At 45.1% G+C, this 9,586-nt stretch overlaps 1 protein-coding gene across 2 annotated transcripts in view; it reads left to right on the top strand.

The window, feature by feature from the left end:
* Positions 1 to 3,828: 3,828 nt before the first annotated feature.
* The window catches only part of WIPF2 (WAS/WASL interacting protein family, member 2), a 35,652-nt gene continuing 29,894 nt past the window's right edge, over positions 3,829 to 9,586 (top strand). The window contains exon 1 of one of the 2 annotated variants that reach the window (XM_012726536.1): positions 3,829 to 3,875. The gene's annotated coding sequence lies outside the window, so the exon portion shown is untranslated. Of the gene's footprint in view, positions 3,876 to 4,460; positions 4,593 to 9,586 lie in introns of those variants that run through there. The other variant, XM_012726535.1, reaches the window with a different exon arrangement.

The raw sequence follows: 9,586 nt of genomic DNA, 5'->3' as shown, positions 1-9,586 counted from the left end.
CTGCAAAAGACATGTGTTTCTCTTTTTTGGTTGCTGAGTAATATTCCATTGTATATATGTACCACATCTTTCTAATCCAGTCATCTACTTTTGCCTGCCAAGTCTTTTTAAGATGTAGTATGGGAGCTGGTATTGCATCAATTCTGCTGCAGTAGAGGGAGTGGAGGAAGCCAGCCCAGATTTGATGAATATCAAGAGTCCTGGATCACTGGGGCCATCTTTGGAGACTAGCTGCCACAGATTCTGAGCTCACATTGCTAGGACTGCTCTTCTAAGTTCAGCTTCAAACACCAGTATCCTACCAACACCCCCTTTCCCTCCTACCCACCGAACTCCTCCATTCCTTCACACCTCCTCCACCCCGTTTGCTTCCTCCTTGACTCTGCAGCAAAGTGTTAGCCTCATGTGTATATAGGACTTCAAGCCAGAAACTTGGAAATAATCTGTCTCTCCCTGTCTTCAGCCCATGCCATTTCTTAAGTATTTCTGGAGTTACTTCCCTCCATCTCTATTGCTAATATCCTAATAATGAGGGTGGCTAAAATCAGTGACTGTTTTCCAAGTGCACACACAATTTGATGTACTTCAATTAGTCTTATCTGCTATACAAATGAGGAGCCCGATGCTGGTAGAGGTTGAATAATCTGTCCAGAGTCCCATCTTATTCAGTGAGTGGGGAGAACTAAGACTTGAAGCCTTGAGCTCTGCAGACAGGCAGCCCTGACTCTCAAATCTTTGTGTCCAGTGGTGCCCAGATGCCATCCGTGTAGACAACTATCATCTCTCACTGAGCCTCCACAGCTACTGTCCAGCTGGCATCCCTTCTCTACTCTGGCCCCAGCTACCCCACTCCTTGTGTCTTTCTAGAAGGGAGAGTGGAGCATGGATCTTCTCTGCTTAAAGATGTCAGTGCTCATGAGATAAAATCTAACCTTTCACAGCAGATGATAAAGTGCTTCACCAACTGGCCTGATGGTGGTTCCAGGGGGCATACTGGAAATTTCCAGGAGCCCTTTTGTTTATCACAATGATAAAGGTGTCAGGAATTTGGAGGACAGGGGTCAGGTTTGCCAGAGAGTTGTAACAGGAGGGAGAAGTTCACCCACTGAAGAATTATCCTGGATCCCACAGGACTTTTGAGGTTCCAACTGGCCATTCCATATGAAAAATCTACTTAGTATTATCTGAGCCTAAAATCCACCTCATTTATCCCTATACCCAAGGGAGAGGAGACAGGTTTAATTCTGGTTTACCCCTTCCGTGAGGATGGAATCCTTTGGAGTCCCATCTTTAAGCAGGGAGAATTTCCTATTAAGCTTCGCTATGCAGGGCTGCTGCCTTTTGCCCTGAAACACTGAGGAGCTCATGTCGCTTGTCAGGGAGTGCCCAGAGCCTGGCTTCCATTCTCTGCTCACCTGAGCGCCTTTGCCTTCATTTTGTTTGGCCCTGAAAATTCCTTGTTTTTATAATCAATGCATTTAAGACCTTAAAATAGTTCACTAGGATTTTGGCTGTTTTTAAGGAGGAAGTCTCCCAGGTACTTAGACTGTCCTAGCCTCAAAACAGGAAAATGCAAATGTGACATATTTTTGTACATATTAAAACCAAGAATTATTCACCATTTTGGGGAATCATATCACAAATGAGACACTGGCCAGTACAACACCCTTGGAATAGCCTTCGCTTGTCCTAATGTACTTTTTTTTTCCCTAGGGATTCTGCATACAAATGTCATCTCTATATAATCTTCCATTTAGTGGTGCCCAAGCATTTACTTTTTATTTTTTTGAGAACTGAAAAGGCAGATTTATTGAAAGACACCATCAACAGAGGCAGCATGTGAGATTGGAGAGGTCTGCTATTGTGCGCAAGTATTTATACTGAAATTATTTCTTCTTTTTTGATACGCAGTGCATTATGTTATGTTTTTTGAAGATTCATGTCCAGATAGGTCAAATTGCCTGTTAATTTCACTTCAGGAAAGAAAAGTGGAACAACAAAATGTTTTCTCTAATAATAAAAGGGCTGGCCCTCCCTGATGATTCACAGGTTAAAATCTCAGCATTATCAAGCTATCTGCAGCCACTGCAGCACAAGGTCCATCCCCAGCCAGGGAGCTGACCCAAACGGCACAGCAGACCTCTCCTGTCTCACACACTGCTCCCCTCAGCAGCATATTTCAGTAGCTCTGCCTGTTCTGCTCCCCACTCTTGTCTCTAGTGAATCCTCTCACCGCCCCTGTACCTCTGGCCTGCACCCTAGTTCTGTATGCATAAATAAATAAAAATCTTTAAAAAATAGTAATAATAAAGGGGCTCTGGGTCTGGTAGGGTGCAAGGTCGTTGGGATGGGCATTAACAGGACAGTTTCTGCCACTTTGTAGGTATGTGACTTTGAGTGTGATGGTAAACTGTAAGGTATTTCACTTTCCTCTTCTGTAAAGTGGGAGAATGGTACCTACCCAAGAAAATGCAAGGATTGACTGAGTTTTGCCTTGTGCAGTTATAACAGTATCTAGAACATGGTAAGTGTTAATAAACATCAGGGGCTATGATTACTTTATGACCTAATTTCTAGCCTCTCTAAGTGCTAACTGAGCTACCTCAGTATGTTTTCAGTTCTTGGAGTTGCGGTGATTGTTCTCCTTTTGCATATCCTTTTCTTTCTCTCCTCAGCCAGTTGTTTACCCATCCCACCATGCTTAGGGGTCACAGCCTTCCTAAAGCCTATGTCTATCTCCCCAAGTATGGATGAGGTGGGCCTGTATTCCATCCCATCATGAAATGATGTTATAGAGAATGGCGGGCTTGAATTAGCTACAGTGAGCAGGGAGTGCCCTCTGAGGAGGGGACATTTGCACTAAAGCCTGTGAAATGAGGAAAAGGCAGAAAACAGATATTGCCAAGACCTTGAGGAGCCACTTGATGTATTTCAACAATAGAAGGCAGGTCTCCAAAAGGTATACTGAGCAAAGAGGGAACAGAATGGAGGAGCTGAGCCTTTGGATCCATTATCTTCCTGTACCAGTCTCCCTCGCTTCAGGCCTGCAGGACAACATACCTGAAAATCTTTACCTTTACACCCACTGATCCCAATGCCTGGAATGTGTTTCCTGCCTTCTCTGATTAGTAAACAAATCGTATTCATCCTTTAAGGCCAGTTTACGAAAGCTTCTTTCAGTCTTCAGACAGAATTAATCATTCCCATGTCTGACATCCTCAGCACATAAGTCCCATGGTGCTAGTCACCTGCTGATTTATATCTCAGCTACTTATTTACATGCCAGTCTACCCACCACACCATGAGTTCCCTGAGGGCACAGCCTCTGTCTTAGTCACCTCTGTAGCCATCTCTTTGTGCCTCATGCAGTGTCTGGCAGGTACTCAGGCACTTGAGACATTCACTCTACTAGTGAGTGGGTATGGAGCACAATTCAAGGCCGAACAGAAAGAAAACAAAAATAACTGTGGGTTATCACTTGCTTTCTCGCTCACTCCCTGAGTTGAGGTGTCCAATAACTTACTGTCAGGGCAGGGCTATTAGCCAGACCTTACACACTGGGTAGCTGAGGCCCCGGGGTATGCAGCTAGTAAGGTGTGGAAACTAAGTACCAATTTTGTCCCCTTCGGATTCAGAGTAAAGATGGAGAGACCGAAAGAACATTTTGAGAACGGAAGGCGGTGGTGTTGGGTGCAGTGGAAAAGTACTTTTGTGGGTGGAAGAGAGATTTTTAGTCAGCTGGGATGGAGTTAACAGCAGCCCTGCCAGGGAGCATACAGGATTCCTCTCCCTGCCCCCCAAGCAGCTGAAGTCTACAGCATCATTCTGCAGCCCTGGAAGCTTGGGAAGCTCCGGCCCGCTAAAGCGGGAAACAGGTATTCATAGGTGTTCAGATCAAATGGGTATGATGACGTTACTTTGTAGGCAGGGGTCTTCCGCTCTGTTGCTATGACAACCGAGCTAGACTCTAGGGCCCTAGCAAGGCTGTCGAGGTGGGCTCTTCTGAAGAGGACCGGGTGGGAGGGGAGAAAGGCTACGCATGCGCGCGCGCATAGGGCTAAAACCCCAAAAAAGTACATTCAAAACCCTATTAAGCTCGGTGATTCTTCACCTCTGCAAATTGTTAAAATTACTTGCGCAACTCTGAGTCCCGATGCCTAGGCTGTAACCCAGCTCAATCAGATAAGACTCTCTGGGAGTGGAATTCAGGCGTCGCTACTGGTTTAATACTTCCCAGATGATCCTAATTACAGCCAAAGTTGCAAACTCGGCTTTCCGCGAGCAAACTAATTTCTGCGACCTTCCCAAGATGGCGACCACACGGCCTCTTCCTCCGTTACGTACGCCGACTGGGGGCGGGCTTTCCGAGGCGCATGCGTGTGGCGCCTCGTCGCTCCCCGCTCCCCCCGCCTTTTTCCCCCGCCTCCATTTTGTTCGCGGACGCTGGGGACGGTGGGAGCAGATCCATTTCCGGGTTGGCAAAAGGGGCGGCGGTGGCGAAAAGGAGAGCTTGCCGGGGGGGTGGCGAGCCGAGCGGGACGAGGCCGGATCGGAGGTGGCGGAAGATTTGCTCCCGGGGCAGCTGTGGCCAGGTCGGAAGGAGGCGGGAGAGGCTGGGCTCGTCGCTGAGATGACCTGCGAACCTGAGTGGGAGGGAGGGACGGGGCAGGGGGAATTGGGGCGGGGCTTGAGGAGAGAGGGGGGGATTGGAGGAGGGGCCTGAGGGGGAGAGGGTCTTGGGGGCGGGGTCTGCGGGAGGGGGCCCGGGGCTAGGGGATCCTGGACGAGAAGGGGGCGTGGGGAGTCTTAAGTAGGGGGGAGTGGTCGGGAATTGTGGTGCGAGCTCGGACTGGGAGAAAGCGAAGGGGGACTATTGAGAGGCAGGAAATAAGGGATCCTGAAGGGTTGGGTAAGGTGAGTAAGAAGACGGATCTGGGTGAGGAACGTGGTAACCGTGTGCAAAGAGGGAGATGGGGTGGGACGGAGGACCTGTTGGGAACAAGTGATTAACAGGATGCCCTGGGTAAGGAGGGAGGGAGGACCTGTTGGGAACAACTGATTAACAGGATGCCCGGGGTAAGGAGACCTCTGTGACATGTTGGGGGTAGAGTCGGGGGCCACTGCTGCTTAAGATGAGTGGGGAAACTGCATGCACTAGAGGAAATCTTGAGAGCTTTAGTTGAGAAAGAATCAGGATTGAATTAAAGGTTGGACTGAGTTCAGGGGCTGGAGTGGTGTGAAGTGAGGAAGATGAAATCTTGAATTGGTAAACGTGAGCATTGTATGTGGTTGAGTAACTGACAGAAAGGATGATTGTTGAAATGGTGAGGGCCTGGAAGAAGCTGGTGTGTACTGGTTTCTTATTTTAAAGGGGTTTGAATAATCCCTTTGGGTTCCCCCAGGATCAGCTTCCTTTTTCATGCTGTTTTGACTTTACAGTTTCTGTTTCTGAGTGACTTCCTTAATGTTTTGGTGGCTTGCTTTCTTCCAGACCAAAAGAGAACCTCAGGAAATCAGGATTGTTCTCATCCACTTATGGATCTCACTCACTTTGAGGCAAATCGTTACTCATTTTTTCTTGTTTGAAATATAGGTTTGGTTCTCTCTGCCTCTAAAAGATTGTGTTAACCAAATGGGATCTTGAAAATGGTTGTAAAGAAGTGTTCTTAGAAAACACCATTGAGATTCATATTTAGAAGACATGGCTTTTCCAGTTTCTTTTCTTGGCTTTACTGTGTGTGTGTGTGTGTGTGTGTGTGTGTGCGCGCGCGCGCGCGTGCGCACGCACACGCACACCCGTGAGCGCACACGAACCCGTGAGCGCACACCCTGCACTGGGAGAGTGATTTTGATTTTTAAGCTTATCTCAGTCAACTTTTTTTTTAATAAAAAAATATATATTTATTCATGCATACAGAACTGGGGTATAGGCCAGAGGTGTAGGGGCGGTGAGAGGATTCATCAGAGACAGAGTGGGGAGCAGAACAGACCCACTGACTAAGTACACTGCTGAGGGGAGCAGCGGGCAGGTCACATTAGAGTCAGAAGTCTGTTGCATTTTGTGGGTCATCTCCCTGGCCGGAGATTGAACTCCAGCAAGCTGAAGTGTCGACAGCCTGCTGGGTAGTGCTCTTCAACTGCTTGTTCCTCCAGGGAGGGCCCAACTTTTATATTTTAGTAGCCAAAAAGTTCATATTGTGTTACATTGTATTGGCTGCCATCAAGATGGGGATGAATGAGGTCAATTGAGGAAGAATTCAGGAGGCTGCAGTGTTTTCTGTTCTAGCTTCCAAGGTATTCTGCTCTTGACAAACATTGACTTTCTTCATTGAGTCTTTGAGAAGTCACTGTAAAATAGCATATAGATAGGTGGGACTTTGATTCTCGTCCCAGTGCCAGTTGGATGGGGACCAGTGTGTTCGTGGACAGTTTTCATGTCTTTATTATTAATTCTTTGGAATCTTGACAGTTTTAGCTTTTTCTTAGGGTGTAATACTCTGGACACTTTTTTTTTGCGCATAGGTGAACTTATTTATTAGAAGAAATGATCCTGAAAGTCTTGGCATTTCTGAGATGTGATGTGGATTTGCTTAAGAGGGGGCAGTTTCTAATCCTACCTCATACTTGCTATCAGAATAGTGTTTATCTTAGTTGGTACTGATTAGTTGCATGATGTTAGCTCAGAGGTAGAATGCAGGCAAAGTGAAAGGTGTTTAGAACAGTGGAGTTTTGAGGTTTTACTGTTAGCTTTTAAAAAGGGCAGAGAGGAGTCATATTCCCATTAAAGTTTCTGGACTTTCTGGGTTCTTTGATTGGGAGAGTTACCTGGTGTACTTGAGGCAGGTATTTTTCACATTACTCTGAAGTAATTCTGAAATTCATGGGCTGCTGGTTCATGCTGTTTAATGAAAACCATAGTTTTTACCCTAACCCCAGGAAAAACAGTTTATGAAGTATAAATGCTTGTTGGGTTGGGGGTAAAAACTGCTTAATATTTTGTTATCGTTTCAGTCTACAGTGTGTCTTTATGGTGTTTTTTTTTATTTTTTTATTTTTTAATTTTTTTAAAGATTTATTTATTTGTACAGAACTGGGGTACAGGCCAGAGATGCAGAGGGTGAGAGGATTCACCAGAGACAGAGTGGGGAGCAGAACAGGCAGATGGACGAAGTACACTGCTGAGGGGAGCAGCGGGCGGGTCAGGAGAGGTCTGCCACGCCATGTGGATCTCCTCTGGGGCAGGCAGGTGGGAATCGAACTCATGCGGAAGTGGCTTAAGCTTCTTTGTACTGTGCTTTAACCCGCTGCACCACAAGGGAGGACCCTATGGTGTGTTTTAAAGGGGACTTTGAAATAAGTTCTGGGCAGGCTTTGCCTACCTCTTTAACAGCATATTTGCTGTTTTTCCGTTGTTCTACTAGTGCCAGTGCTAAGTAGAAAACAGCAAATTACACATTTCCCCCCTCTTTTTAGCCTCTGGTGGACATCTTGTCTGTGTCACAGTTTGATACCACCAAATTGAAAGGATTCTTGACTGTTTCAAATGGAGAGAGTGACAGAAACTGAGCTGGGTTTCCTGGCTCAGAGAATGAACTCTGTCAAAACAAAGAATAGTTGCAGAGACACAAACTGGGACCTTGAAGCTGTGACTAACATTTTGGCAACATGCATCCCTTTGCCAAATAACTTCTTTTCTTCTTGAGTGTGATTGTTGATCTCCTCCTCAAAGTAGGCTCTTGTTGCTTCTGTTCTTCACATGGCTCCCGAACAGAAGCTGGCAGAGTTCTGGTTGACCGCCTGTCTTTTGAGGGATATGCCCTGGATTAGAGTAGATGGGGTGTTCCATGTCAAAATGAGGTTCCCTGGCATATCCTGAGAGCTCTCTGCAAGGAAAAAGAGGCAGGCCTCCGCTGAATGTTCTTGCACTCCTTTATGCTTCTCTCAATTCAGATCTGTTTCTTATTCACTCCAGGATTAAATGCAGAATCATTGCCTTTGCCTAGCTTTGAAAAGTTCAGGGTGTCTGAGGAAGAGAGAGTATTTCTGGCTTCTTTCACTCTCTCTTAAGCCTTTGCGCTTAGGGAGCCATAGGCGAAATTTATGAACACTCTTTGGTTTTACTACAGAGGGGCATTTAGAATAGCAAAATAAAACTTTATGGAGAAAAATGATGTCGGTAGAGGGCAAAAGGTGTTACTTTTACTCATATCTGTGTCACTCTTTGCACTCTTGAGGATTTGGCTCACCATGAGGGATGAGCCTATAGAGGAAAATTATCGAAAAAGGGACCCAGGAATTGGGCTTCTAAGGTACCCTTGAGGCGTGGCATTTGTAACAATTTTGAGTGGCTATACCAGGTATTTAGTAAATTCCCTTTCAGTGGTTCTACCTAGTAAGTAATAACTGTTTTGTTTTTCAGGAGATAATTAGTTGAAGATAACTGTGTTTCCTATAGGGATAGGTTATGGAGATCATTTCTTGCGGTAGATCATTTCTTGCGGTAGATCATTTCTTGCGGTATCTGACAGTGGTCATCGGTGATAACTCTTGAACAATTCCTCTTGTTGGCGACTTGATTCAGCTTCCTCCTGCCACCATTAGTACAGTTTTCTGTCCCTAATATGCAGGTTTAGGAAACTAGTAGATCTATAGGTTTTTACCTGGTCTAGGGCTTTGATTGTGGCCACAAATAAGATTATTGGAGTTGTGTTTAGTCTCATATCTTTCAGTTTGAGGAATGTCTTGAAATTTTGCAAATCTGTATATCTAAGGAAAGTTTCTTGATTTCCTTCTTTTCTTAAAATTGGTTTTCAAAAAATAGTTTGTTAGACTTCATGGATTCAGATTAGGCTCTATTTAGATTTTGAGGACCCTCAATGAAAATAATTTGCTTTAAGCCAGTATTTATGATATTTCTTCACTCATCAACAGTCTGCTTACAGAACTGTTGAATCAAGTAATGCGCACCTTTTAGTTCTCCCAATAACCCTCCATGACTGTGAAAACATTCTCCATATGTCCAGCTTGGGACAAATGGTTGTTTTAAAAAAAAAAGAAAAGAATTTTCTTCTAAGGTGGTACAGACTGGGATGTGGGTGGGTGTCCAAGATTTATGGATAAGTGAATTTTCCTCCCTTTACTTTCACCCTCCCAATGCTCAGCTAGTAGGTAGGATGTTTTTCATTGAAATGCAGCTGTGAGATATTTAATGATATTTAATTTCTGTCACTGCTTCAGAAATAAAGACAGGACTGTCTTTAGCATGAAGGACAGTCTAGGTGGAAGGAAAAGCTTGGTGAAGGCCCAGAAGAGGGATAGAACACACTATTTTGAGGAATTAAAGGAAGTTCCAGGGTGGCTGGAACTTGCTGAGTGAGAAGCCAAGAGATAAGAGGCAAGGCTTCAGAAAGTACGGGTGCTCCCCAAATTTTGAGCTCACCCTTTACAGTGGAGAGTTTATTCTGTCAGTTCTTTCATGGATACTAGTGCATGGTGAAACCATCAACATCAAAGTTTTTTTTTTAAAGATTTACTTATGTATATAAGAACAGAGGCTTGGAGGGTGAGAGGGTTCACCAGGGACAGA

Source organism: Condylura cristata, unplaced genomic scaffold (genome assembly GCF_000260355.1).
Source record: "Condylura cristata isolate star-nosed mole 26May11 unplaced genomic scaffold, ConCri1.0 scaffold00017, whole genome shotgun sequence".
Taxonomy (NCBI): domain Eukaryota; kingdom Metazoa; phylum Chordata; class Mammalia; order Eulipotyphla; family Talpidae; genus Condylura; species Condylura cristata.
This window is presented reverse-complemented; position numbering and strand designations above follow the sequence as displayed.